General features: G+C 38.5%; 1 long non-coding RNA gene across 4 annotated transcripts in view; it reads right to left on the bottom strand.

Moving 5' to 3' along the window:
• Positions 1-22,947, bottom strand: part of LOC131921743 (uncharacterized) — a 32,971-nt gene extending 10,024 nt beyond the window's left edge. The window contains exons 1-4 of one of the 4 annotated variants that reach the window (XR_009382080.1): positions 22,630-22,947; positions 20,022-20,338; positions 16,012-16,162; positions 13,899-14,071 (exon numbers count right to left, since the gene is read on the bottom strand). This is a non-coding gene — a long non-coding RNA (uncharacterized LOC131921743). The remainder of the gene's footprint in view (positions 1-13,898; positions 14,072-16,011; positions 16,163-20,021; positions 20,339-22,629) is intronic. The other 3 variants (XR_009382078.1, XR_009382079.1, XR_009382081.1) reach the window with 3 other exon arrangements.
• Positions 22,948-26,167: the final 3,220 nt, after the last annotated feature.

Raw genomic sequence — 26,167 nt, 5'->3', positions numbered from 1 at the left:
ATAGCAATATAAATTTTCTACAGATTGTTGTAGGCAGATTTTTCTGTCCCACCTGCTATCTCCCAAATAACAACACAAAGACTTGTTAATTATGAAAGCTCAGCCGATAGCTTAGGCTTGTTTCCAACTAGCTTTTATAACTTAAATTAACCCATTTCTATTAATTTACGTGTTGCCACATGGCTCATAGCTTGTTACCTCATGTTCTACATGTCATGCTTCCTCTGCATCTGGATGGTGACTCTGCCTTCTTCTTCCCTGCATTCTCTCTGCCTCAAAAATCCTTCCTAGCTATTGGCCATTTAGCTTTTTATTAAACCAATCACAGTGACATATCTTTACATAATGTAATGGAGTATTCCACAACAGATTGTGTTGGCATTTTCAGTATATGTTTGCAAAATAAAAATAAGAGTCTCTACCTTTAGTTCACACTGTAACTTGAAAATGGGTCATAATAACTACAAATATTAAAACTATAATACTATAAGAGAGTGTAAAGGAAAAAATGTTATGACCTTCTCCTTGACAAATAGCCCCTACAATGCAAGTACGAATTATAAAAGAATGAATTAATAAACTGACCATTACAATGAATAATATCTTGTGCTTTTTCAAAATTACTAAGTGTGACATATAAGCTCCATTGTAAACTTGATAAGATCCTATCATCAGCCAGAAGATAGGCCTCTGGACATACCGGGAGAATTGTCTTGATTAGGCTAATTGAGGGAGGAAGACCCACCCACAAACCTACTGTGAGTAGTACAATTCCCTGGGCTTCATTGAAAAAGAGAAAGTAAACAGAGCACAAACCATCTGCTTCCTGACTGAGATCACAGTATAACTAGCAGCCTCAAGCTCCTGTTGCGATGACTCTCCCATCACAATGCATTGTACCCTGAAATCATGAGCCAAAATAAACTCTCTCTTCCTTAAGTTGCTTTTTTTGGAATATTTTAATTGCAATAACAGAAAAGTATCTAAGACACTGAGAGCAAGATTCTTCAAAATCATGTATGAGTTCTTAAGTGCCATGTTTCAAAATGTGTAATTATTACAATTCAGTAATGAAAACAGAAAATTCTTTATTCAAACATGGAAAAAGAAGATACACAAATGGCTTAGAAGCCCATGGGGAAAGCCTTAGCTTCATTAGTCCTTTAAAAAAAAATTAAAATCACTATGAGATACCATGGCATACCCACCAGGAAAGCAGAATCATAATAACACTAATGTTGGAATGGATGCAGCACAATTAGAATCCTTATTTGTAAATGTAATTCTGAACAGTCTTATTAAAAAAGAAACACAGAGCCAAATGCAGAGTTAAAAGCCCAGAGATCGAGCAGAAGCCAAGAGCTAAGACCGTCTTCTTACCCCTTGCTGTCGCTGTTGTCTTTCCCCTGAGAAAGAGACCTACTTCCTGTATGTCTGTATTTTTATTAACTTTCTGTTCTGCCCTCTCATTGGTTCCAAACCCAACCACATGACTTCTTTGTCACTGCCTGTCTATACAGACCTCCAGGTCTCTACGGTTGGTACTTGGATTAAAGGCATGTGTCACCAAGCTGGCTGTGTCCTTGAACACACAGACTTTGGCTGCCATGTGATCAGATTAAGGGTATGTGCTACCACTGCCAGACTTCTGCTAAATGGCTTGCTATTAGCTCTAACCCCCAGGCAACTTTATTTGTTAACATACAAATAAAATCACATGTCAGCACAAATAAAATATCACCATACTTATTTATTGCTGAAGGGGAAAAAACAAGTTTGATGGTTTCATATAAAGTTGGGCATAACTTGCTATAGAATACAGGAATTCTATCTTGAAGTATTTATTCAGAAAAGATGAAAAGTGAGTGTGTTATTGTTGTTGTTTTTTGTTTTTGTTTGTTTGTTTTGTTTTTAGTTTTTTGACATAGAGTTTCTCTGTGTACCCCTGGTTGTCCTAGAACCCACTCCATAAACCAAACTGGCCTCAAATTAAAGGTGTGCACCATTACCGCCAGCCAAGGCTACACAGAGAAACCCTGTCTCAAAAAACAAACAAACAAACAAACCAAAGAGTTTCAATCTGTTCAATTTCCAGCACCAACATGGTGTCTCACAACCTTCCATAAATCCAGTTCCACAGGATCTGATGCCCTCTTCCCACCTCCATGGGTACTGCCCATCTGTGGTTCACAGACATACATGCATGCAAACACTATGAACAGAAAAGTGTTTTTTAACACAAAAATTTACTGAAAAACACATAGCATTTTTATTCAGGATTATAACTGTGAAATACTCATTCAGTGGAACACTACTTTACAAAAGGAATGAAGGAATTACTGATGCATGCCACAACTTATATATATATATTTATGTACAGAAAGTATTGTGCTAAGTAAAATGAGCAGATTCCAATAGTCCATTTATACACATGTTTAAAAGAAACCTATCCTAACAGAGTGCAGAGTAATGGCTGCCAAGTGTTGAAGATGAGGGTGAAGAATGATTATCAACATAACTCAAAAAAATTGGGGAGTACTATTGTTCCTTACAATTGTGGTGTTTATACCATTAAAATGTATCCAATTTCAGATTTGAAATAGGACTACGTAAATTTTACCTTAAAATTGCCTTAAAAGAATAATCATTCAAAGGAAGTTCATAAGAATAAACAAATATTAGTATGAGAACCATTGCCCATTCAAATGTCATGGTCCCTTGTTTAATTCCCAAACCTGAATCTATTTCTACAAACAAAAATTGCTAGTGAATTTGTGGTTGGGTCTCTTGGAGAAAAGACAAGGTAATACCACAGAAACTATGTGCTATTGTGATTGTCTCAGTCCTTTTCAAAGGAACCTATGGCCTATGGCTAAGATGACTGTACAGTATGGACAGACAGAAAACTTAAGCAACGAATCCACGGAGTATATCATTGAGTGGAAACAATTGTTGGACATTTCCCTGGCCCCTGAATAAACCATTGAAAGTCACTTATTTACTAGTTGGAATAATCCTCCAATCCAAAACAGGGTTTTGGCATTTAGGTAAAATATGTCTTCACTGAGAAAGCCAAGCAAAAATTCTACTTGTCCAATTTTCTAAAAAAAAAAAAAAAGCAAAAAAAAAAATGATACCAGATTAAGTGCCAAAAAGAAAGATTAGAAGTCCATAACATTTTTGTGTTTGACTTCTATTCCAGTTCCTGCAGAAACTTGTTAGCCCGCGGATAACAGTGATAGACTACAAAATACTATTTATTATGTGTGATATCATTAGAGCACAAACCCAGATGCATTTTATGTATCTGTTGACTTTGCAAATATATCCTTTTATAAACCAATCAAGAAAGTATATCAGAACAATATTCGTGTATCTGTGTATAATAAAAAAGATGTACATTCTTGATTTTGTCCAAGAACTTTACCAACTCCACTATTCTTCGTTACAAAATTTACTAAAGAAATATGAGAATGGTTGGGCTATTCCATGCCAGGAGGCAAATGCTGGAGAAGATGAGGTGGGAGGAAGATCACCAGTTTGAGGTCACCTAGGGTTTGAAGTCACCTTTTGAACTGGGGAAAATCTCGGTTGTAAGCCTTTCCTGAACACATATCTTCAGCCAATACTACTATCTGGGGCTTTTGGATTATCTGTTTCATAGATGTACAACATGACACCTGACCAGGAGCCCCACTTCACAGTGAAGGAGTTGCAGAAATGGGACCATAGTGATGAATTCTTCTGTTTGTATCCCAAGCCATCCTGTGGCAGCATGCCTCATAGAACACCACAAAGACTTGTTGAAACCATGGCAGAATGTCTTCTGTAAGCATATGAGACCATTTACCAAAAAGAAAATATGTTAAATTAGAGATACTGTGTCCCATTAAAAAAACAATTTATGAGTATGGATACCAGGGGTTAGAAGTAGAAATGACCCTTTACCATCATTCAGTGGATCATTTTCTGTTCCCTATACCTCTGGACTCTGCAGCCTTAGAATTCTTGGTCCTCAAAAAGGGCTTCCTTTTACAAGTCACAACAAAGGTTGCCAGAGAACTAAAGGCCACAACTGTATCCACAGATCGAATGCAAGAGTAACTGCATTTGTCAATTTTGATCAACAACGGGAAGAAAACAGCCCATACACCACGGATGCAGAGAAGAGTACCTGTGGAATTCACACAATCTAGTTGAGTACTTGAAGCACGATCCTAATTAGTTTTATTAAATTAAAACCTGGACTCAGATATAGGGAGTGAAAGCTGAAAGATCAGAGAAGCAGAGCAGCAATCACTAGAAACTCCTTACCTCTTTGAATTCTCAGACCAAATGGGCCCGAGCACCTGTCTCCACCCCCCTTATATTTCTGTCTCCACCTCCCTAGTGCTGGGATTAAAGGCGTACACCACCACCGCCCAGCTGTTTCTCCTTTAGACTGGTTCAATCTCGTGTAGCCCAGGGTGGCCTTAAACTCCTGATCTTCCTGCTTCCTCCTCCCAAGTGCAGGGATTAACAGTGTGTGCCACCACTGCCTAGCCTCTATGGTTAACTAGTGGCTAGCTCTGCCCTCTGATCTCAGGCAAGCTTTATTTGTCAGAACACAAAGAAAAATATCACACAAGTACTTAGTATTCCTTGTCCCGTCATGGTCTTTTGAGGACAACTGCAGCAATCCTGGGTGGAAAGAGATGAAGTGAACCATTAACAAAGCTGCATAACCAGGGGTGAGGCATGCAAGCAAAGAGAAGATAGAATGGACAGTGGTAGAAGAAAGGGATAGCAAACAGAGCTCCAGGGACAATGATAATATCAGTTTGTCTTTCTATGCCTCCTCTTCCAAGTTCATCAATAGGAAGAGAGGTCAAAATGGGTATGAAGTGGACCCTAAGACTCCAGTGCAAGGAGAGAAATGCATACTGGCTCTAAGGTTGTGGCTAGTCAGAAAGTAATACCTGCTAATGCCTTTGGATCCGCCTCATCTTTTGAATTGAAGTCACAGTATTCTCAGGATAATAACAGCCAACCACCTTGTGCTAATTGGTCACAAAGGTCCAGCATGTCAGCCTAATTTAAGATACTTCTGATGGGCAGGCTTTGGCCTAGACTCCTCATTGGAGCTGTCAGAGATTTCATGAGCTAGGCTTCACATTCTGGAAGGTACCAGTGACCACTTCTGTTTCTGCTCTATTTCTTTTCTACATGCTATTGACCAGTTTATTCTTTGCAGTCCTGACTCCATCTTGATGTTCTATATTTTAATCTATTAAAAGAAAGTCCTAAGGGGCTGCAGATATAGCCCAGTCAATAAAGGGCTTAGTGTGCAAGCAAGTGCAATCTGAGCAAAGATAACCAGAATAGAAGCCAGATGTGGCAACGTGAACCTGTAATTCCAGCACTGGAAAGGTAAAGATGGGAGGATCCCTTGCCCTTGCTGGCCAGCCAGCCTAGCTGAATTGGTGGGCTCCAGGTTTTGTGAAGTATCTTGTCCCAAAAAGTACAGTAATGGGAGTTTGAGAAAGACACCCAACCTCAACTTCCAGCTTACACATGCAGGTACACACACACACACACACACACACACACACACACACACACAATCACACAAACGCTTATATTTAAACAAAAAATGCAAGAAACTGCATCCTCTATGCTATTTTTTAAATTGCAAAGGAAATTAATATGTAATTATCTGCTGAGAATTTTGTGGAGAAAAAATAATCTGTTCATCATTGTTTATTCCAGAGCTTTCTGAAACAATTTAATTGAGAATCTCTCGCCATTCTACAACCAATAGCATCCCACAGGAGTAAGTTCCTATGGAACATACCTTGGAAAATAAAACCAAATACCAGTTTACTAACTTTAAGTACAGCCATTCATAAAAATGGACAACCTCCAAACACTTGCCCTGCAAATTCAAATTTTCCGCCTAAGTGCTCACCATTCCTGATTCTGCTTAGCTTTCTCAGGTGAGAAAACATGCATTCAAGATAATATGGTCCCAGACTTGCAAATTCAGCCCTACAAAATAAAAACATCTTGTAAAGCTGGATTAGAAACAATCAGCTTTAAAAAAAAAAAGCTGAATTTCAATTTATTGTATTTTGGAATATTTGGGGAAAATGCTAAGATAAAACAATTAATTCTTAAAGTAAACCAGAATTTTAAAAAACAAAGGAGCTAAATATTATATATTTCTTCATATTTTTTACTTGAATTTACTTCTGCCACAACCCTAAAGAAGGACAAGACCACCTAAGGCCTCACTTTTGCTCATTTACTCAGTAAATATTTATTCAGTGTCTTCTGTGTTCCAGGTTCTTTGTTGAGTACTAAGTTGAACAACCATAAAAAAGAGGGACCCATCTGCTTAAGCAAGACCTTTCTGGAGGGTAACATTTGCACTGGACATGCAAGCAAAGTTTGACTAGCCAGGGATGGCTGGGAGGTGGTAGGTACCAAATGTTCTAAGCTAAGAGAACAGAATGTACAGAGGCCCTGGAGAGGGAGGATTGGTTCACAAGAGAAAATGAAGAAGACTTGTTTGCTTATGGCCTAGAGAACAAAAGATAAAAGCATACCCAAAGCAAGCTGGGGAGTCTTGTGCCCTTACTGTAGAACTCTGTAGTTTAAATCCAGGACTAAACCCAGCAATGCACACAACAGAGATAATGCAATGAATACCTATGTTTCTTTCCCCTCCCAGCATAAACTCCTGCAAAGAGACAGATTAAGTCAGAGGTAGAAAGAGGATCCTGAAACTTAGTAAAATCAACTACGCTGACTTCCTCTTCTCTTGTATGGCAGTGAGGAGGACAGGCAAGAGTGGGCATCTTGACTGAACCAGAAGGGGTGCAGAGCTACGCAGGCTCACTGGACCTCACTAAGTCACCTCTACAAACTTGGGAGCTGACATCTCCCTCTTCCATGTATTCAAAAGTCTTTCTGATCTATGAACTTCCAAATGACCACAGCATGGAGGAAATTTCTAGACAGTTTACACGGTACTTATAAGTTTGAATAAGGTGTGAAATTGAGATTGCGTAATTAGTGACAGGAACACAGAATGCATTTTTCTTCTGCCGAAAGAAAATACAAATAGAAAGTTGGACACAGACTTCTGAGGGGTTTTATCAATTTCTCAAGAAAACACATACCCAAGGAAGTAACTAGAGATCACACTAAAGCTATTTTCTTTTATTATTATTTTTAATGGTATTAAGCCTAAACATGAATTAATTGTTAAAGAAAATAGACTCCAGTATAATTTGGGGGCCCAGGAAAATATTGAGTGTTCTAATAGTATTTTGGGTTTAGCAAAATACATTTTGCCAAACATTTTACCCCTAATTCAGAAAAGGCATGCATATTTCAAAGGAAATTTAATCCATATGTTTCTGATTCATTTACACTTAATTCATCAAAATGTTGTTTTGTAAGAGTTACTCGGTGTCCAAGAAGTCTTAGAAGAGTCTTTTCTTTGAACCAGAAAGCTTTGTGCTGCCAGGACTAAATGGAACTCTATTTGCAAAGAGTAGGACCTAGTGTTCCTCTAGGAAGTTTGGCCCATAAGCTAGACTCTCCTCTCAGAACGATGAGGTCAAGAGCAACAGGTAATGCTGAGCATTAACAGGGAGCCTGCAGGGAGTGAAAGCGGCGCATCATTCTGGTGTTGAGAAGCACTTTTTGTTTTCATTTTTAGTAGTGCCCCCCCACAAAAAAATCATTCCAACATTTCAACAAGAAAAATGAAGGGCTTTGGTCCTTAGCGTGGAATGTTAGACTTGGTTATTAACAGTGGATAAATATGTGATTTTATAATACAATAACCAAAGTGGATTTCCTCTGGAATCTGAGGCATTTTGTTATACAGAGTTGGAGCTTCCTTGATGCCTTACTGCACTTTGGCTACTTGTTTTGGATGTTGAGAATATTATTTTTTTACCTAACTGATGTTTGGGCTTCTCCAGTTACCAGTATGTTTTTCCTCTTTGGGTATGTGCTTGCTTAACTTCCAAGAGCTCAGGTAGTAATTCTTTTGCCTTTTCTTTTTTTTTTTAACAAAAAAGAGGGTGCAGGACTCTACATTGAAAACCATATTGTCCTGTGATGCATTTACTGTGCCTATTAACTTGATTGTGCATATATTATGGCAACGGTTCAAACCTCTTTCAATGATGCAAACATCATGGCATGGTTACAGGGCTATCCCTTGATAGATGCAAGAAGCCACAGCCTCCTGAATGACAATGAGATGCGGGGATCTAAAAATACAGAACTCATCAGATTCAAAATGACTGTGAAGCTTTCCCATGATTAAAACCATAAAATATTTCAGGGAAAAATAAACTTAAATAAAATATTAAACGGTAACAGAAGTGGTCACTCTTAATGAGTTTTAATTAGTTAAAGCTAAAAAAAAAACAGCATAGATGATAACATTTTTGTGAACACTTACACGCTTCACATATCCATACCAAATATGTATATCTAGTGATAAATCTCATCAACCACATATAGACATATACATAAAACATTTGAGGTTATGACTTAAGGCTCATTTTTTTCTTTGAAAACCCTTCCAAATTATCTGCATAAGTAATTTTGCTGACTGAAAACATCAATTGAAAGCAAAAGTCTGCAAATACGGGGATTTACAGACAGAGCATCTAGAATAGAAACATTTCTTTCAACCCAAAAAAGATGATCTGCACAGTGCAAACTACAGCATTTGGAGTTTACATGAGAACTGTCTTATCACTGTTTTCTAATTAGAACAAGGGAAAGAGGCATCCACAAATAGAACTTGGATTAAGACCCAGCTCCATTGTTTAGCAATTTAAGTTCCACTTTACATGAAAAAAACCACAAACCTATGTATGAGCCAGTTCTGCATCTACAGACATAGTAAAACATAATACCTATCACAAAGAAAGATTGGGGATACAGCCCATGGTAAAGCACTTCCCTAACATGCAGGAATCCCCTAGATTTAATCTCCAATACTGGTGGGAGAGGGAGAAAGAAAGGAAGGAAGGGAGGGAGGAAGAAAGGAAAGAAGGAAGGAGGGAAGGAAGCAAAGGAAAGGAAAGCAATTTGTTGGGCTGCTAGAAAGAACGGGAAATAAAGTGGGAGAAAAACATTTGTCCTTGCCGGGCGGTGGTGGCTCACGCCTTTAATCCCAGCACTCGGGAGGCAGAGACAGGCGGATCTCTGTGAGTTCGAGGCCAGCCTGGGCTACCAAGTGAGTTCCAGGAAAAGGCGCAAAGCTACACAGAGAAACCCTGTCTCGAAAAACCAAAAAAAAAAAAAAAAAAAAAAAAATTCGTCCTTTGCCACAGATGTGCAAAATGCCTTACACTCTTCCAGTGATGTAACAAGTATCCCTGTAACAATTAGGCACCTAGAAAGATTCTCACCCATGAAGACACTTACACTGGAGAACACTGACACCATTGATAGGACAAGTAAATACAATTTTTCTAAGTATTTATCACATTATATGCTAGAGAGAAAATCATGTATGTTAACAACTAAAACACAAAAGATTTTAGAGAAAAAATACTTGACTAGATGTATCAAGTAGGTTCAACACAAAAGACTTATCTATTTTTTACAGTAATATGCAAAGAAGAATCAGTTATGTGTTGCATACAACAGTCTTTGCTTCAAGCGATGGCCAAAGCAGAACCCATATTTTGTATATGCTTCAAGTCCCCTTATAGTGGAACTCAATCTGCAATCCAACTTCCTGTGCATTGTTATCATCCTGGTATGAAGCAATAATTTCCCTGGAATGAAGATTGAAAACTTGTTTTTGTTTTCTGTAGCAAGATCCCATTGTAATCTTGTCTTCCATCGGGGAATAAGGTCCATGTGGTCCTCCAACACTCTCGTTTAATGTTTCAAGTAAAGATGAAACAGTCTACCTATCTCTCAAGGGCAGTAACAATAGCCTTGTAAACACACTGTTTCTTCTTTTAAAAACTCACTTTCAAAAATTCTTGTGTAAAAAGAAAGTTCATGATTTTTGAGGCTCTGTCTGGTTCTAATGGCAAAGTGTAGCCAATGCAAGGGGCCAATTTCAGCAGCTTTAGAAAGAGTTAGTTAATTAAAATCACCCTTGTCTTAACTTGCCTCTTTTGCTGTCTCTTTAGTTGGCCCAACTTATCCATTAGTATAATACTAAACAAATGAAAGCCAAAAGGAGAAAGGAAGCAAGGCTCTTTCTATGCATGTTTCTAAGACCAGCCGTGTATGCTCCAAACCATGTCTACCAGAGCCAAAAGTATGAAAATAAAGCAGTATTTTTTTCCCCCTCTGATTGAAAACTACTTGAATTCAGTACTTGCTTCACATACCAAAAGCAATTATTATCCTTGGAGTTTAAAAAGAAATAGCAAAGCAGACACTGCTAAAAATGCAGTGTTTTTCTACACACAGGTTTTGAGGAGCCTCTTAGGAATACACTCAAGAAAGCAAGCTACCGCTTAATTCACTAAGGCAATGTCTAAGGATGCCTTGCATTATTTTCTCCCCATAACTTGCTAACCTTGAGAAATCAAGCTCTGCTACAAGTCCCTAACAACCTTGGCTCCCTGATCATGTGATTAGAAAAAGAAATACGCTCTGGCTTTCATTAGCTTAAGGACATCTGCAAAGGAGAACTTACAACACAAAACAATCTTGGTTGCCGATCGTGTTCGCTCATCTGGACGGAACAGTGTTAGTGTCAACAATCGCAGTAAACAGCGTGGCCAGAGCTAACGTAAACATTTCAGAAATCATAAGCTTAATATCATTGTTCAGAAGTTGGATCGAGCTATGACTAAACTCTCCTGCACTTGCAACCACAGGCTGAAGACTGACTTTGATATATTTCCAGAAAGAAAGTGGATCCAAACCTGGGGGTGGAAAGTGAATGTTGCTGTCACTGGGCACACACGTGTCAATAGGTGCACGTGCAGAGAGTTAGGGGGTGAAGGGGGGCAGTGATTCTCTGCCTGTGTTGGGTGGGAAGCTCTCTGTGCATCTGACTGTTACTAAACTCAAGTCATGAAAGTAGATACTGTTTATTTCTGTGCTGACTGCTCTTCAACGCTAGCTCCTCCTCTGGTCACATTTTTTTTTAAATAGCTCCATGCCATTCCTATTATGTGCAGACTCTCTTTCGACCCAGGGCGAGACAACGGAAAAAACAAACCTAAACAAAAGCAAACAGAAACGAAATGCTCTTGGTTCGCTTTATAAACACACCAGCCCCAAGGTAGGTAATCATCTTTAAATAAAGCAATAATTTGCTTAACCCCTCATTCTCAAGTGTGAATTCTGATGTCATTTATAAATTCATGATATTCTTTTTAGCTTTTGTCATCTTGTCCATCCAAAAATGCTCTTGAGCGTCATGTTTTTCTCAAGACTGACTGTTTATTGCTAAGGCCTTAGAAAAGATACAGCAAATTGAAAGGTACCTTTTTTGTCACGATATCACGTGGTCCACTTATTGCTACTGGCCTGGACCTGAATGATTAGGCCCTTGGCACTCTGATTCCAAATTATCTAGTAGATTAATAAAACAGTTCTCTCTCTCTCTCTCTCTCTCTCTCTCTCTCTCTCTCTCTCTCTCTCTCTCTCTCTCATTTTCATAGTTACGTGGGACAGCTTTTTACAATTTAGAAATTGCTTTTTTCATGGTTTCTACCACTGTTTCTTTTCAGCAATGTTGGGAGAGGTGAGCCAATAGAGAATCCAGACCCACACTCGGCATTTAAGAAAACGGGAGGCATCCATGTCTGTGCTAGAATTTAAACCTCCAACACAGAATGTTAATCCCTCACTCATTATACCACATCATATTACCGCTCACAAAACCAAGAAGCTTTAAGTAATCCCCACTTTGTGTCTTGTCTTTTTAGTCTTTAACAACTTACAGTGGGCCAAGGAGAAGTAGACTGAGTGTACCTAAAACATGAGTAAATGACTGCTCAATTAAATACTTCACTGAAAGTTGTGTTTTGTTTTGTTTCAGGAATCCATGAGAGTATAATATAAAATTTATACAATATTATAAAAATAATAGCTTCTTAATATATGTACTGTACACTGTCTTCTCAAAATCTTTCCATAGGTCTAGATGAGTTTGATGAAATTCATCATTTACACATATAAAATGGATTCTGGAAGGTATCGTATTCAAGATCATCATGCTGGTGAACAGCTGAGGTAGAATTTAAACTGAGAATGTTTGAGTCTAGACCTTAAGTTTTTTGGTAACAGGCTAGACTCTATAATGTGCATTCAGACAGACTGTGAAGTTTGGACTTAATGCTCTCCCAGTGACTACCAGAACCTCTTACTTGTTCTTCTCACTGTATCATTCCAGATCTTGGCTTCCCGAACTTGGAGTGACACGGTACCAACTCAGCATTCCACTTTCATCCTTGTGAATATTGTGTTCAACTAATTGCTGCTTAGTTAGTTTCCCAACTTGCATATATCCACTATTTCACTCCCTTCTCCCATTTAAAAGTCATTTGAGAAGACTTTACCATGCACGGTCCCAGCACATTGCAAAGTAAAAACAAATTTAAGACATAAAACTACCTTCAAGGAGTTCATAACTCAAGTTAGTAATCCACAATTTCAAACCATCACCGAAAAAAATACTAATATTGTCAATATAAAACTAAATAGTTGAAAGTATAAAAATGATCAAAATAGAGGCAGATTTCATATCACCAATCTCTAAAATCCTTGTTAAGAAATAACAACATTGTGATAGTTACTAGTTACTATAGCTTTACCTGCCACAGAGTTTAGATAAGGAATCTGGATTTTCATAATTAAAATTTTTGCTTCACTGTCTATGAAAGTATCTAGACAAATCGGTGAATTACTTCCTACACCAAAATTCTCTTCTGTCTCCCATCAATCTAAATTCTTCTACTCAGCCTTTGGATGAAGTCTTTAGGAATTTCTGATCACAGACCTCAATTCCTCATGTCTAAAAAACATGGTATTTATTTTACATTTGAGCAGAAATCTGTTCAGTTCAGATAATAGAAGAAACTCAAGCTAGCTCAGGTAAAGAGAGGAAATCATCAGATCAAATTTACAAGAAGTTTCTTATGTCCGTTGTAAATTGCCATCTTGGCCAGAAAGCAAACTTAATTGAAACGGTGACCTATATCTGTTCATTTTGATTACGAAGAATAAAGCACAGGGTTTTTTTTAATCTTAGTTTCATTTAAAATTCTCATCTTATAAACTATACAATTTAAAGCCTACTGAAAGGGGGATGGCTAAGTTTTTGTTTTGCCGTCCTTCAGGCAGCTGAGGGCTCAATCTGTTCTCATCAAAATGGCTAATGTATGTAACAACCTGGAAAGCTTCCAGCTGCTTTGTGGTTCTCAACCTTGTTCCCACAAAATCACCTGGAGCTCTTTTAAGAAGGAACCAGTGTCGTTCCCTCAACTTGTCCTTTAGAACAATTCCGCCAGAAGCCTGAGAGTCGAGAAAGCCTTGCTAACAGGACGTCTTAAATGCTGGCTGCGCGATGCTAACGCGGAGAGAAAGACAGAACCCCTGTGACATCCGGTACCTATCATAGCATCAAATAAGTCAAGGATTCAGAAATGTTCCCTCCACCTAATGGCTAAAGGATGAAAAACTAATGTTGGATGCTAGAAAAGGACAAAACGAGGGGGATAAGTGGAATTTAAACTTACTTTTCCCTCAAATTTGGTGGTGATTCTTGGCCATAATAACCAACAACTCTTGGCAGTTTCATAGCAAGGATCCCTCCCAACCATGAAATGTGTATAAACGTGCCCTTGATACTTTGCTTTCACGGTTACGCTTATGCCCACACAATTCGAGAGAGGATTATTTACCGTTGTCCATCGGTTTATAGAGAAGATGAGTAGGTGGTTGGTTTCTAAGGTTTGTCTTCAGGCAGAGAAAGGCATATTCCAACCAACCCAGAGCATCCTCTCCTCCAGCATCACCGTCAGTCTGATAGGCTGTCCACGCTGTCTTGAAGCTGAGGGCCAAACGCTGGAGGTTACTAGAGGACAAGTGTTTTAAGGGGCTTGTTAGCCGGCCATGTGAAATGACAGAACCATAAAGTTTTCTATAAATGTCACCTACAGTTAAAGATAACGTGAGCGTGATCCTTCCTCTAAGAAGAAGCAGGACGGCCTTAGAAGAGCAGCCTCTTGGCTACTGTTTACTCATAATTTACAGTGACAAAAACGAAACAGAGTATTATTTTTTGGAAGAAGGGGCCCATTTACATCGACAGCATCAGATAGAAAAGCCCTAAAATGTGGCAGCTGCTCGCTTCGAGGTTTTATCCCTCCCCAATCTAAAGGGATCGGGGTGGCTGCCGTGCCGCCTTTTTCTTCAAATACCTTCATTCTATAGCCAGGGTTGACACATGAAGGAAGTCTTTAGAATCAACCACTTCTTCTCAGCAGCCCAACTGGCAGAAAATAAGAATCAAACAAACACCAAAGCTCTCATGTTGCAATGTTAGCGAAGAAAACAGTGACCTTCCCCCTCCTGCCTCATGTACCCCCAGTTGCTTTTTTGACACTCTGCCTAGTGAAATGAAAAAGAAGTTTTCAAAAAAAAAAAAAAAAAAAGGAAAGAAACATCTGCTTGGACTTCAGATTCCTCTCCAAAGCAGAAACCGAGCCTAGAAAGGTTACATGTTTCAACGAGCCACGCAAAACCGGGGAGAAAGTTCAACGGCTTATCCCATTTGGCCTTGGCTTTAGCACGGGATCACATTGATCCTGATGGAGAGATTAAAACGCCAAGTCCAGAACCGCTCACCAAGCAAATTCACTAGGGGAGTTCGAAGAGTTCTTTGGCAATCTGACTTCATATGGAATTAGCAGAGACGATCCCAGGCCACAAATGTAGCAATATTTTAACTCAGTGTGCAAAATATCAAAGATAAGGCAGGAGATTGGAGGCCATTCTGAAGTTTTCAAATGCTGCTTTCCTAGCAGTCTTTGTCAAGAAAACACAGGCAAGAATGAGAACTGCTGAGAAGAATTCTTTAAGGAGAGGGGGGAAAAAAACAACAATAAAACAAAACAAAAAACCCGGAAGGACACCAGGAACCATGGAAGGCCCAGGATAGAGTTGAGGGGCAGGGACAGAGTCAGAGGGAGAGGTGCAAACCACAATATACTGTCTTTTACATATTTCTAAGTTACGAAATCTTCCTATCTCCTCTGAGAAGCATTTTCACAGTACAGAAAAATGCCACATAACTGTCCATGCCTTCTCTCGGTAAGCCATAAAGCAGTTTTGAGCAAGAAATCAAGAAATCACAACTATAAACTTAAAGCATTGCAACAAAATCTTGCACAAAAGGCAGGCCAGCAGTACAGACCTACGCTGATCCACCAGCCCATCTCTGAAACTGTTCTGTGAAAGCTACAGTAGCTCAGTGGTCTGGGAGCTGAGTTTAATTCAAATATCAGCCACATCTGACTAGGACCTCACAAAGTTTCTCGGGGGTTTTTTTGTTCCTCAGTTTCCTAGATAGTAAAATGTAGAAATTGGAGTGGGGGAGAATCTGGAACTGAAGAATTTATTGAAGCATTAAAACCGTCTTAAGGAGTCCATGCTTTCAATCTCTCTCTCTCTCTCTCTCTCTCTCTCTCTCTCTCTCTCTCTCTCTCTCTCTCTTTCTCTCTCTCCTTCTTCTCCCTCTCTCCTTCTTCTCTCTCTCCCTCTCCCTCCCCCTCTATCCCCACTGCCTGCTTCCAGATCAGATGTAAGCTATCAGCTACTTCTTAGCTCAAGTGCCATGCCTACCTATCACCATGTTCTCCACCATGTTGATCACCAGTTAACCCTCTAACACTGAAAGCCATGTTTCCATTATACACTGCCTTGGTCACAGTGTCTCTTCACAAGTATTCATAATATTCACATCCTAGTTCAAAATCCCCACGATAACAAAATCACTAAGGTTATATATCTTACCTGAAAACTTAAAAGGGATATTATAGAGTATATGAAGGCAATCTAGCTGAAACACCTTCCACACCATTGATTGCCAGGGTTGATTCAGTGATCTGGAGGGCTTGGAAGGTGTTCTCTTCTCCCTCACCGCTCCATCCATTTGTGTCCCTGTCTTACAGAGGAGAACTGGTCTTAGTCCAAAGATATACAGATAGCTACCCTCTTCAGCCAAAATCTCCAAACAAGCTCTCAAGAGGCATTAATGGAATAAGTAATTAAATAGACACAACTAGGGTCCATTGCCAGATTATCTATTTTCATAACAACAGTAAAAAGACGTTCATCTTTTTAGTCCTTCGGAGTGTAATTTCTAATGTTTCTTTGATCTTTGCACTATCACTAATGAAAATGTTTAACTAGCACACATAGCATCATTTGCAATGATCTGAAAGATCATACTTTCTCTGTTCAGATTGTAAATTCATCAAAGCTAACATAACACTTTTGGTTTTTATTGGGGCTGGAGAGATGGCTCAATCGTTAAGAGCACTGTCTGCTCTTACAGAGGAGCTGGATTCTAGTCCCAACACTCACATGGTGGTTCACAATCATCTGTAATTCCAGTTTTCCAGTTCTAAAGTATCTGACATCTCCTTTTTAACTCCCAGGCATACACATGACTCTGTGTGTGCGTGTGTGTGTGTGTGTGTGTGTGTGTGCACTTGTGTGTGGGGTGTATGTGATAGGGAAAAGTTTTCTGGCAAAACACCCATATACAAAGACAAATAAATAAATCTTTTTTAAAAAGAGTTTCCTACTGTTTTTGCTCAGTTCCTATCAGACATATACCACAGAAAATCCTTAATGCCATTGAATGTAAGAATTGATGAATTTATTGATTTTTACTACTCGTCCCTGTTGCTAGTCATATTCAGTGTTTATCATTCCAGGAAAAAAAATGCTTAGTTGACTGAAAAAATAATTGGTTAACAAGTACGGGCAAAAGAAGAAAATCAGTGACTCTGACATTTTTAAAAGTTGTGCAACACAACCAACGATGTGAGCACTCTCGTACTGATACACAGAAGGTTTCGTTCCTTGATAATTAGATTTTGCCATTTTGCTGATTTTTACTACAACATTTTTAAATTAAATATAATTTTCCTGTTTTTCCCTATGCTCATGTCAGAGAACACAAGACACTTTTTTCTCTCTGGTTTTTGTTATCAGTTTGTATTTGAGATGGAAATACATCAGGAAAAGAAATCATCGCTACATGTCTATAATTCATCTCTAAAAGAAGGGTGTCACAGAACAGTGGGAAAAACACAAGGAGATAAGGACCTGGCATGACAACTTTGCTGTGTGTGCTGGATGTTTGGCCAGGGCTTGCCACTTGAAAAGATGAATGTCTCCTTCACGTGTACCTTTCTATCCCCTGTGAAAAGTCACTATTGCAACTTTTATTATATCCAAAATGCATTTTTAAGATACCTGCTCATCTCATACAGCTACAACAAAATCCTTAGGAATCCCCATAAGCAGTTGAGTTTATTACAAGTCAATTAAAATCACATATGCACGAAGAAGCAATGGTGCTACTTTTGGAAACTGCTGTGGTCACTATTGCTTTGGAATAATTGTTCCTCTTCCCACATCCCTACCTCAAAATGGCAATTTTCAACTTCAAGTTCTCCAAATAGTAGGAACACTCAGGAAGGCAAAGAGAAATCAAAGCCAGCAAGCACAAAGACATGATATGTGCTTGCATTTCCTGTGCTCTGATGACGGGATTCAGCCTGGACCACAACCAACACCTGCTATATATGCCGGCTGAGGCACACGGTGCTCCAGGACCTTAGGCAAACCGGTAAGAAGTGAGAAGCAGCCAGGACAGCCAAACCCAACTGTGTCCCTGCTTCTGCCTGCAGCTATGAGAAATGTCCACCAGAATAACTCAGAATCACTGAAACAGCAAAGCAGTTGGGTACACTTATCAGATCGGCCTGCGTCTGATGTGACAGAAACACATGTTCCACTATTCAGAGAACACACTGGTGTAAATTCCACTCCAGCAGCCCCTGAGCTCCAGCGGAGCGCTGTTTATTTTGCACATTAACACAGGAAGAGGCTTTTAAAGACATTTTTGCTTGAGAGTTCAGAGGGGGGGAAACCGTACAGAATGGTTATGGCAGAAAATGTGAGGGAAGTAGTTGCTCAAAATCCAAACTACCAGCTGGACGGTGGTGGCCCACGCCTTTAATCCCAGCACTCAGGAGGCAGAGGCAGGTGGATCTCTATGAGTTCTGAGGCTGGTATGATCTATCTGGTCTACAGAGCGAGATCCAGGACAGACAGGACTACACAGGGAAACCCTGTCTTGAAAAGAAAGAAAGGAAGAAAGAAAGAAAGAAAGAAAGAAAGAAAGAAAGAAAGAAAGAAAGAAAGAAAGAAAGAAAAGAAGGAAGGAAGGAAGAGAAAAAGAAAAAATTCAAACTTGAAAGACTAATTATTTTAAACACATTTTTTAGAAATATGAAATAGAATCTTTTGTAGGGCATTGGACTTGCTTAATTCTTCCACATCCTACACCATTAACTCATTAGCCACTTAGAACTTGCACCCAAAGTAATTTCAAGCTACTACAAGATATATCAGAATAACCGAACATCTTACAGACTATAAGGTTTTCCAGAAAACGTAAATCATTTTAAAAATACTTAACTATTTTACATGAAACTGTGAAATTCTCCTTCTCTGAAACCAAGCTAAATCCCTTAGAAAAATTGAAAAAGATAAAGGATGCAGCAGAAACAAAGAACACCCTTCATCGTCCTTATTGAGAGTATAACAACCAAGAGACAGCTTTTCCAGGGAAAAGTTGGCCTTAATAATTAATTAAAATTAATTAAAGACTTTTAAATGTTCAAAAAGTTCACAGTAATTCCATGTCTGGGAATGCTTTTCTAATAAATAAACTGATACAGAGAAAGAGTTACATACAGTCATATCCATCTTGAAGTTAACACTAGGAACAACCTTAATGTCCCAAATAAGGAATTTGTTGACTAAATATACTACTGTCAGTGGAATAGATAGAATGCTTTTTCATGCTTTAAAAGGATGCCTAAGAAAATCGTTTAGCAGCATTAGGAAATGTTCTTGGTAATCTTGTAGATTAAAAAAAAAAAAGTTGTTAAAACACAGGTTAATCACAAGTGTGTGTGTGTGTGTGTGTGTGTGTGTGTGTGTGTGTATGTGTGTGTGTGTGTGTTTAATGTACATCAATGTGTTGATGAGTAAGTGGTAAATACATGTAGTGTAGAGCAGGACACTTGATGTCTTCCTTCATCCTTGACAGTCTTTTGCCTTGAGACAAGCGTCTTTACTGAACTATGCTTACACTCCTGTTTTGAGCAGACTGGCTAGCCAGCAAGCTTTATATTCGCCTGCCTCTGCCTTCAGTGTTGAGGTTTCAGGCACAAACTGTCAGGGTCAGCTTTTTATGAAGGTCCTGAGAGAATTTAAATTCAGGTATTCATGGTTGTGCAGCAAGTGCTTATACCCACTGAGCCATGTTCCTAGCCTACAACATTTTTTAAGTTTTTAATTATTTTTCAATTAAAATATAGTTACACCTCCCTCTTTTCTCTTCCTCCCTCAAACCCCTACCATCTCCCCCTCCTCAATCTCTTTCAAATTTGTGGCCTCTTTTCTTTAATTACTATATATATTATAATGCATACATATGCATTATATGTGTGCACACGCATGTGTGTGTGTGTGTGTGTGTGTGTGTGTGTGTGTGTGATTGCATCAATATGTAGCTACAACCTGCTGAGTCCATTTAGTGTTCATTGTGTGTATATCATTTCATGGCTGACCACTTGGTATTGAATAATCAGTTTCAAGGCTCATCCCTGAAGAACACTAATTCTCAGCTCTCAGCCTTCCTCAGCCAGCTGTAGCTCTTTGTCTAGGGATGCTTCCCCCACACTACTCCTACCTCAACCACATTAGCATGTTGCTACCTTTGTTCAGGTCTTTTGTAGGCAGCCATATTGTTCAGGTGTCATGATTGAAATATCCCAGTCTTTTCTAGGAGTCACAATGTCACAACAGGTTGCCTGGTACTCTGGTCCTCACAATCTTATCTTTCCACCTCCTCTTCCACAAGGTTCCCTGAGCTTCAGATACAGGAATTGCAATGTATTATTGGCATATCCTTTGAGGCTGGGCAACCCATGATCAGCTGTTCTCTTTATTTTGACCAGTTGTGGTGTTCTGTAGTGGTCTCTGCTTGCAGAATAGAGAGGCTTCTTTGCTGCAGAGTGAGAGACGCACTTATCTGTAGATATAAGGGTAAGTATTTAGGGTGCAGTTAGGAATTGTTTGTTTAATAAAGTTGTAGTTGCAGATTCTCTTCTTATGCATAGGAAAAGATGCATTATATATAATGTATTGTATACAGTGCAGATCCATTATAAACCAACACTGTCCAGTCTAGTAGAAGCTTGATACAAGCTACATACATAATTTTTAATTTTCTAATGTCTAATTTTTAAATATCTAATTCTCTAATTGAAAACTGAGAGACAAGTAAAATTTGTTTTAATGGGTAAAGTTAACATACTTAACTCAACATTTTAAAATGTTATTTCACTCTGTGATCAATTTGTAAAACATTGGTAGAATATTTTGCACTCTTATTTTTCAAACTAAGTCTGTGGTGTTTGATGAGTATTTTATATAAGCAATCATTTTCATTTCACACTAGCTACATTCCAAGTTTTTAGCAAGTGCATGTGAAATGGCTAACATAACGGGCTATACCTCAGGACTAAGGGAATATGAGGGGTTTTTTTTCATCTTTATGTTTTTTTATATACTGTCATATTTATCCTGTAGAGTAGATAACCTCTTTAGTCATAAATTCTTGGCTAGATTTGCAATACCAGGCATAAGTTCCCCCATATTGAATAGCACTTAAGTCCAATCAGACGTTGTTGGTTACTTCCAAGATATTAGTGCCAACATTACACCATTTGGCATATATGGACAGGCCAGTCACCATAAGTTGCAAGATTTATAATTGGTTAGAATTTTTATTCATTTTTCTGACTTTTTCACCTGATCTCCCTCTCCAGATTCTGAATTGAATTTGTATGCTTATTCATAGCCTCTTTGAGTTTGTTGATTATTTTTCACTAGTAGGTTTTTTAAAATCCTCATCTGACATGCTATCTATTACAGACTCTTCTAACTCAGCAGTTATAGTCCTTTGGAGGAATCACGGTGTCTAATTTGTTTTGTGATGCTTATGTTTCTGTTTGGTAAGTTGAACATCATTATGTTTGGATATCTCTTCTAGTTTTATATGAAGATCTTCTCATTGAATATCCTACTCTATGTGCTCAATCCTCAGGGCCACTTAGAGAGAGAGGGGGAAGAAACCTCCTATAGCAGCAACCACATCACACTATACAAAATACAGAAATGAACGCATAGAGGAAAGAAAAGAGAATGAGACACAGGGACCAAAGAAGAAAAAATAAGGAAAAGATAAAAAAGAAAAAGTGGCTTGCCTGGTATTTTTTAAATATATTAATAAAATTAGAGGAATGTATGAAGTGAAATTTGTTTAATCTAAATTTTTATTACAATAGAGTAAAAATACTACTAAAAGTATAGGAAAGGGAGAATAAAAGGAGAGGCATAAAGGCAACAATGAAAAAAGAAAAAGAGGGTTGGGGATTTAGCTCAGTGGTAGATTTAGCCCAGGGCAAGCACAAGGTCCTGGGTTCAGTCCTCAGCTCCGAGAGAAACAAAAAAGGAAAAAGAAATATTAAGTGTTGGAAGTTTCTTTCTGGGTCCTCAAAAGCTAGAAACTTCCAGTTACATGCATGGCTTGGGGGCATCAGTTCAACTGTTGATTCTTATCTTGCCTGCAATTTATCCTTTCCTACTGTTGTGTCTACTTTGGACAAGTGTCTAATATCCACCAGACTTGTCCTTCCTTTTCTAAGTAACAGGGGCCTCTGCAGGTCTCATACTTTGTAATTTGTGAGTTGAGTAGGTTGTCTCTTTCACCCAATACTCCTCAAATCACACCTCCTAGGTTGAGTATTTTGGTTGAAGGTTGTCTCCCAGATTTTCTGGAGGATGGGTTGTAACCATAGCTCTGAGATCTAGACAGGTAGAGGATATGTCTTTGTGCTCTCAAGATCTCACATTAATTACCAAGCTAGAGAGATACAGCCATGGATGTCCAGAGCTTCTGGGCTCTCCAGTAGTATATGATAAATAAGTGGCTCCAGGCAGCATTGAGCTTAGGGCTATCAAACTCTAGGGTTATTCTTCATTGATGAGACCTGTCTCTGTGTATTTCACTGACTAAACTCAGTCTCCTGACCCTGGCACATTTCATCTTGACAATGGCCAGCCCTCCTACTCTCCACAACTGCTTCCTAGGGTTATTTCACATCCTGGGTCTGTGGTAGGATAAATTCAGGATCCCAGACTTGGGCTTGTTCCCTCAGAGCTCAGTATTAAACAATAGGCTCTCGAGTTGATGCTGGATCACTGTTCTCCAAGTCATATAGAGTAATGACATGGGATTCCTTTTCCTTTTTGACCCACCTGCTGAAGAAATCACTGAGGGCTGTGGGCTTGTGCTGAGGATAGGACAAATAAGACAGTCTGTTCGGAAGGATCACATGTGTGCCTCTGAGCTGAGACTTCCACTCTCTCTCATCCTTCCTGGGAGCTCTGCAGTTGAAGCTGTGTTGAACCAGACTCCCTTCTTTCCTGGGCAGCACCTGCCCATTTCTCTCCACTTCTGTTAAACGTCACCACCCATGTCCATTTCCAAAGCTGGTCCTCTTAATGTCATTTTTATTTTTCTTATTCTAACTCTTCTCTTACCAGTCCACATGCAGCCCACTTCTAGTCTGTTACTTTACCCTGTTTATAATTTAAAGTAAATTATAAAAACAAGATAACAGATAAATATTAAAAGGAAAAATACATCATTGAATTGTTGGTATAAAGTGAATGCAAAGATTTTGCTGCATTTTATTTTTATCTTCTAAATTTTATACTACCTAGATGTTTTGATTAGATTTTCTCACACGCCTTAAGCTTTTTATGAAATAGTTAAATGTTCTCCTTAGGAGTTATAATATTTTTATGAGATTTTTAAATATTACAACCAAAATTTTCATTGTTTTGGCATTAAATAAATTCAGATTCATAAATGCATTGAGGCACATAATCAGAGCAACCTGAGGCATCTGGACTCACTTTCAAACTGTTGTAAGAGACTATTCCAGAAAGTAGTTTCTTTGTGGGTCAAGTAAAGAATTTTAGGATCCGTATAAATAACCAGTGACTGTCAGAAAATTGAAATGGAAAAAATCAAGCCAATATATTTTATGGAGATTGCCAGTGTGAAAATGTCAACAGTTGAGATTTTTCTCAACCACAATAGCACTCTTTTGGCCAAAGATACAGTGCTTCAACAAGGAGGAAGAATAAGATAAAAAGAAGGAAGAGAAAGGGAGGGGGAGAATGAAGAAGATGATAATGGGGAAGTAGAAGAAGAGGAGGTTAAAAAAAAAAAGATAAGGTTAAGGCAAATGCCTTCAGCCGCCAACACCTGTGCTTAGTGTGGACCTGTTTGTTCAGATGGTCACTGTGGCATTCTGGGAATCAACTCTAGAAATGTAGAGAAAAGTGTGAAAATAGACCTTTAGTAGCAATAGTTAGCTTCCCTTGATCCTCTAGGGTTACTTCCATAAACTAATGAACCCTGTCACGCTGTTGGAAGCACAGGCAATAGCAAAGTCTTCTGACAAAATTGGAGGAACCTTCAACCATGACCTGTGTCTTTATTGAGTGGGCTGTTGTGGTTGTCACAAATTAAATTTATTATTACCTCTTTCCAATTTTCCTAGAATTGATCAACTTAGCTAGTCAACAATGTTTTTTTGTTTTGTTTGTTTGTTTGTTTGTTTGTTTTTGAGAGGGCTTTTGTGAGCATTAAACAACCTAAGACTATGGGAAACAAAACATGACTTTTAACTAATGTCATAAGTTATCTTTTCCACAATAGCTAAGATTAGACCCAGATCTCTGGAAAAGATAAAAACAAATGGGAAATGTTAAGATGCCATGGCATGTGCCTTGAGAATCCTGTCAGTTCAGTTATATTGATATTGATTTCAGTCTTTTCATGAAAAGAATGAAGTAAAATGGTTAACTTTATCAATATTTAGTGCTAATTAATTATAAAACTTGGTGGATTTTTACTTTGTCAGTTAAAAGTTTAAAAAAATCATTTCAGATGATACTCATAAGACTAAATAAGAAGTGGTCTAAGCTCATGACCATGTCTTATCAAACATTGCCTCCCAAACAGAGACTCTGAGACTAATATTCTTATTTAGATTACTTAGTGACAAATTAAATTTCATGTCAGTTTAAGCAGTTAATTTTATATGTTAGTTTGACCAACAACCAAATGAAGATAAAACATTAGTTATGGATGCATCTATAAGATGAGCACTTGAATCAGGATATGCAGTAGATTGCCAACCCCAATGAATGGGCATCATCTAATCCACTGAGAATCTGAATATCATTTACAAAAGAAAAACAGGAGATGAGGACTCATTCACTTCTTACATACTTGCTTGGGGTGGGACATAAGTCTTTTCCTACCCTTGGAATAGGATGCCTTATTCTATGTACTTCGTATGCAGGCTAGAATTAAACTACTGGGCCTCATGAACCTTTAGCTTGAAGATAGAAGATCATGGTCTTCCTCTGTGTATATAATAATATGGGCCAATTTCCCATAATTAGTTGATAATAAATTTTTTCATAAGGGTGTCCCATGTTAAATGAGTTAGAAATGCAAGACATGATGGGTTTCAATGGAGAAACTAAGGTTTCAGCAGCTTAGAGAGATTGAAGCGCAGTAATAAGAGGAGGTCAAGAAACAATACCTCTAAGAAAAAGCAATAAAAATCAAAATGTGACTCTTGAAAATTAGTGTTGCAATTTCTAGGTATCCAAACATAAGATAGCCTAAAGACAGTGAAACCCTCTCACCAAGCTTTCTGGCTTCATTTGCTCAGTTCCATTAAAACAAAAACCTTTTTTTTTTTAGTTATTTTCATAAGGAATGAGTTTTAGTACATAGATTCCATTGAAATCACCGAGTATGAAACTATGGAAGTAGATGAGAGTTTTCAAAGGAGACGTGAGTGATGAACACAAGGGACCCAAGCCGTCCAACGATCAAAGACTGAAACTGGAGGGTACCCAGGAAGTGCTTGGAAAAAGAGCAGCTTTGTCATGAACACCAAATATCTTCACCCAAGAAACCCAGGAAATTCAGGCCAGTCTTTCACTAAAAATAGGTAGAGCTTACAGAAAGGAATTTTAGACATTTCATAGTGGCATCCCAGTGATGTCTATAATTCGAGTACAATGAGGAGTGGAATCAGTATTACTGTACCTAGCAATTCCAAATGGGAAAAAAAATTAAACTCCCATTTACTCCGTCTGAAAGCTGAGATTTCCTTTTAGGTTTGTCCCTTATAAGAAATGTATTCTTTAGGAATTTCTTACATGAGCATAATGTGTTTTGATCAAATTCATACCAAGCTCCCTCTGCTCCAACTCCTCCCATATACCCACTAAACTTTCCTCTCCTAACTTTACATACCTTTTTAAACCCACCAAGTCCACTCAGTGCTGCCAGCATGTGCATAGGGCTCCACTCTAGCTCCCCAGCAGGTATCAACTGCCAATAGCATTTTAGCTAATGGTGGGACTTTGTAAGCCCCTCCCCTCTCCACACTGAGACTTTACAAGGCTTGATCTTATGCAGATCTTATGCATGCAATTACAGTGCAGGGAACCTTTAACATTTCCTCCATGGAGTGTAGTAAGTCAACTGAAAACTTTTACTCCAGTTGGAATTGCAAAAATTACTGTAGCTGATGTAAAGAAAGCTCAGGTGTCTACATCAAGACCTACTGTAAATATGTGGTGAGCTCATACAATAAATCCTAAAAAGCCAACAGGTATCATAGCTCATACTCTACCTATATATCCAAATGGTTCCTTTTCATCTGAATAGTAGGTTACAATGTGGGAAATAATCCCA

Source organism: Peromyscus eremicus, chromosome 11 (assembly GCF_949786415.1).
Source record: "Peromyscus eremicus chromosome 11, PerEre_H2_v1, whole genome shotgun sequence".
Taxonomy (NCBI): Eukaryota; Metazoa; Chordata; class Mammalia; order Rodentia; family Cricetidae; genus Peromyscus; species Peromyscus eremicus.
This window is presented reverse-complemented; position numbering and strand designations above follow the sequence as displayed.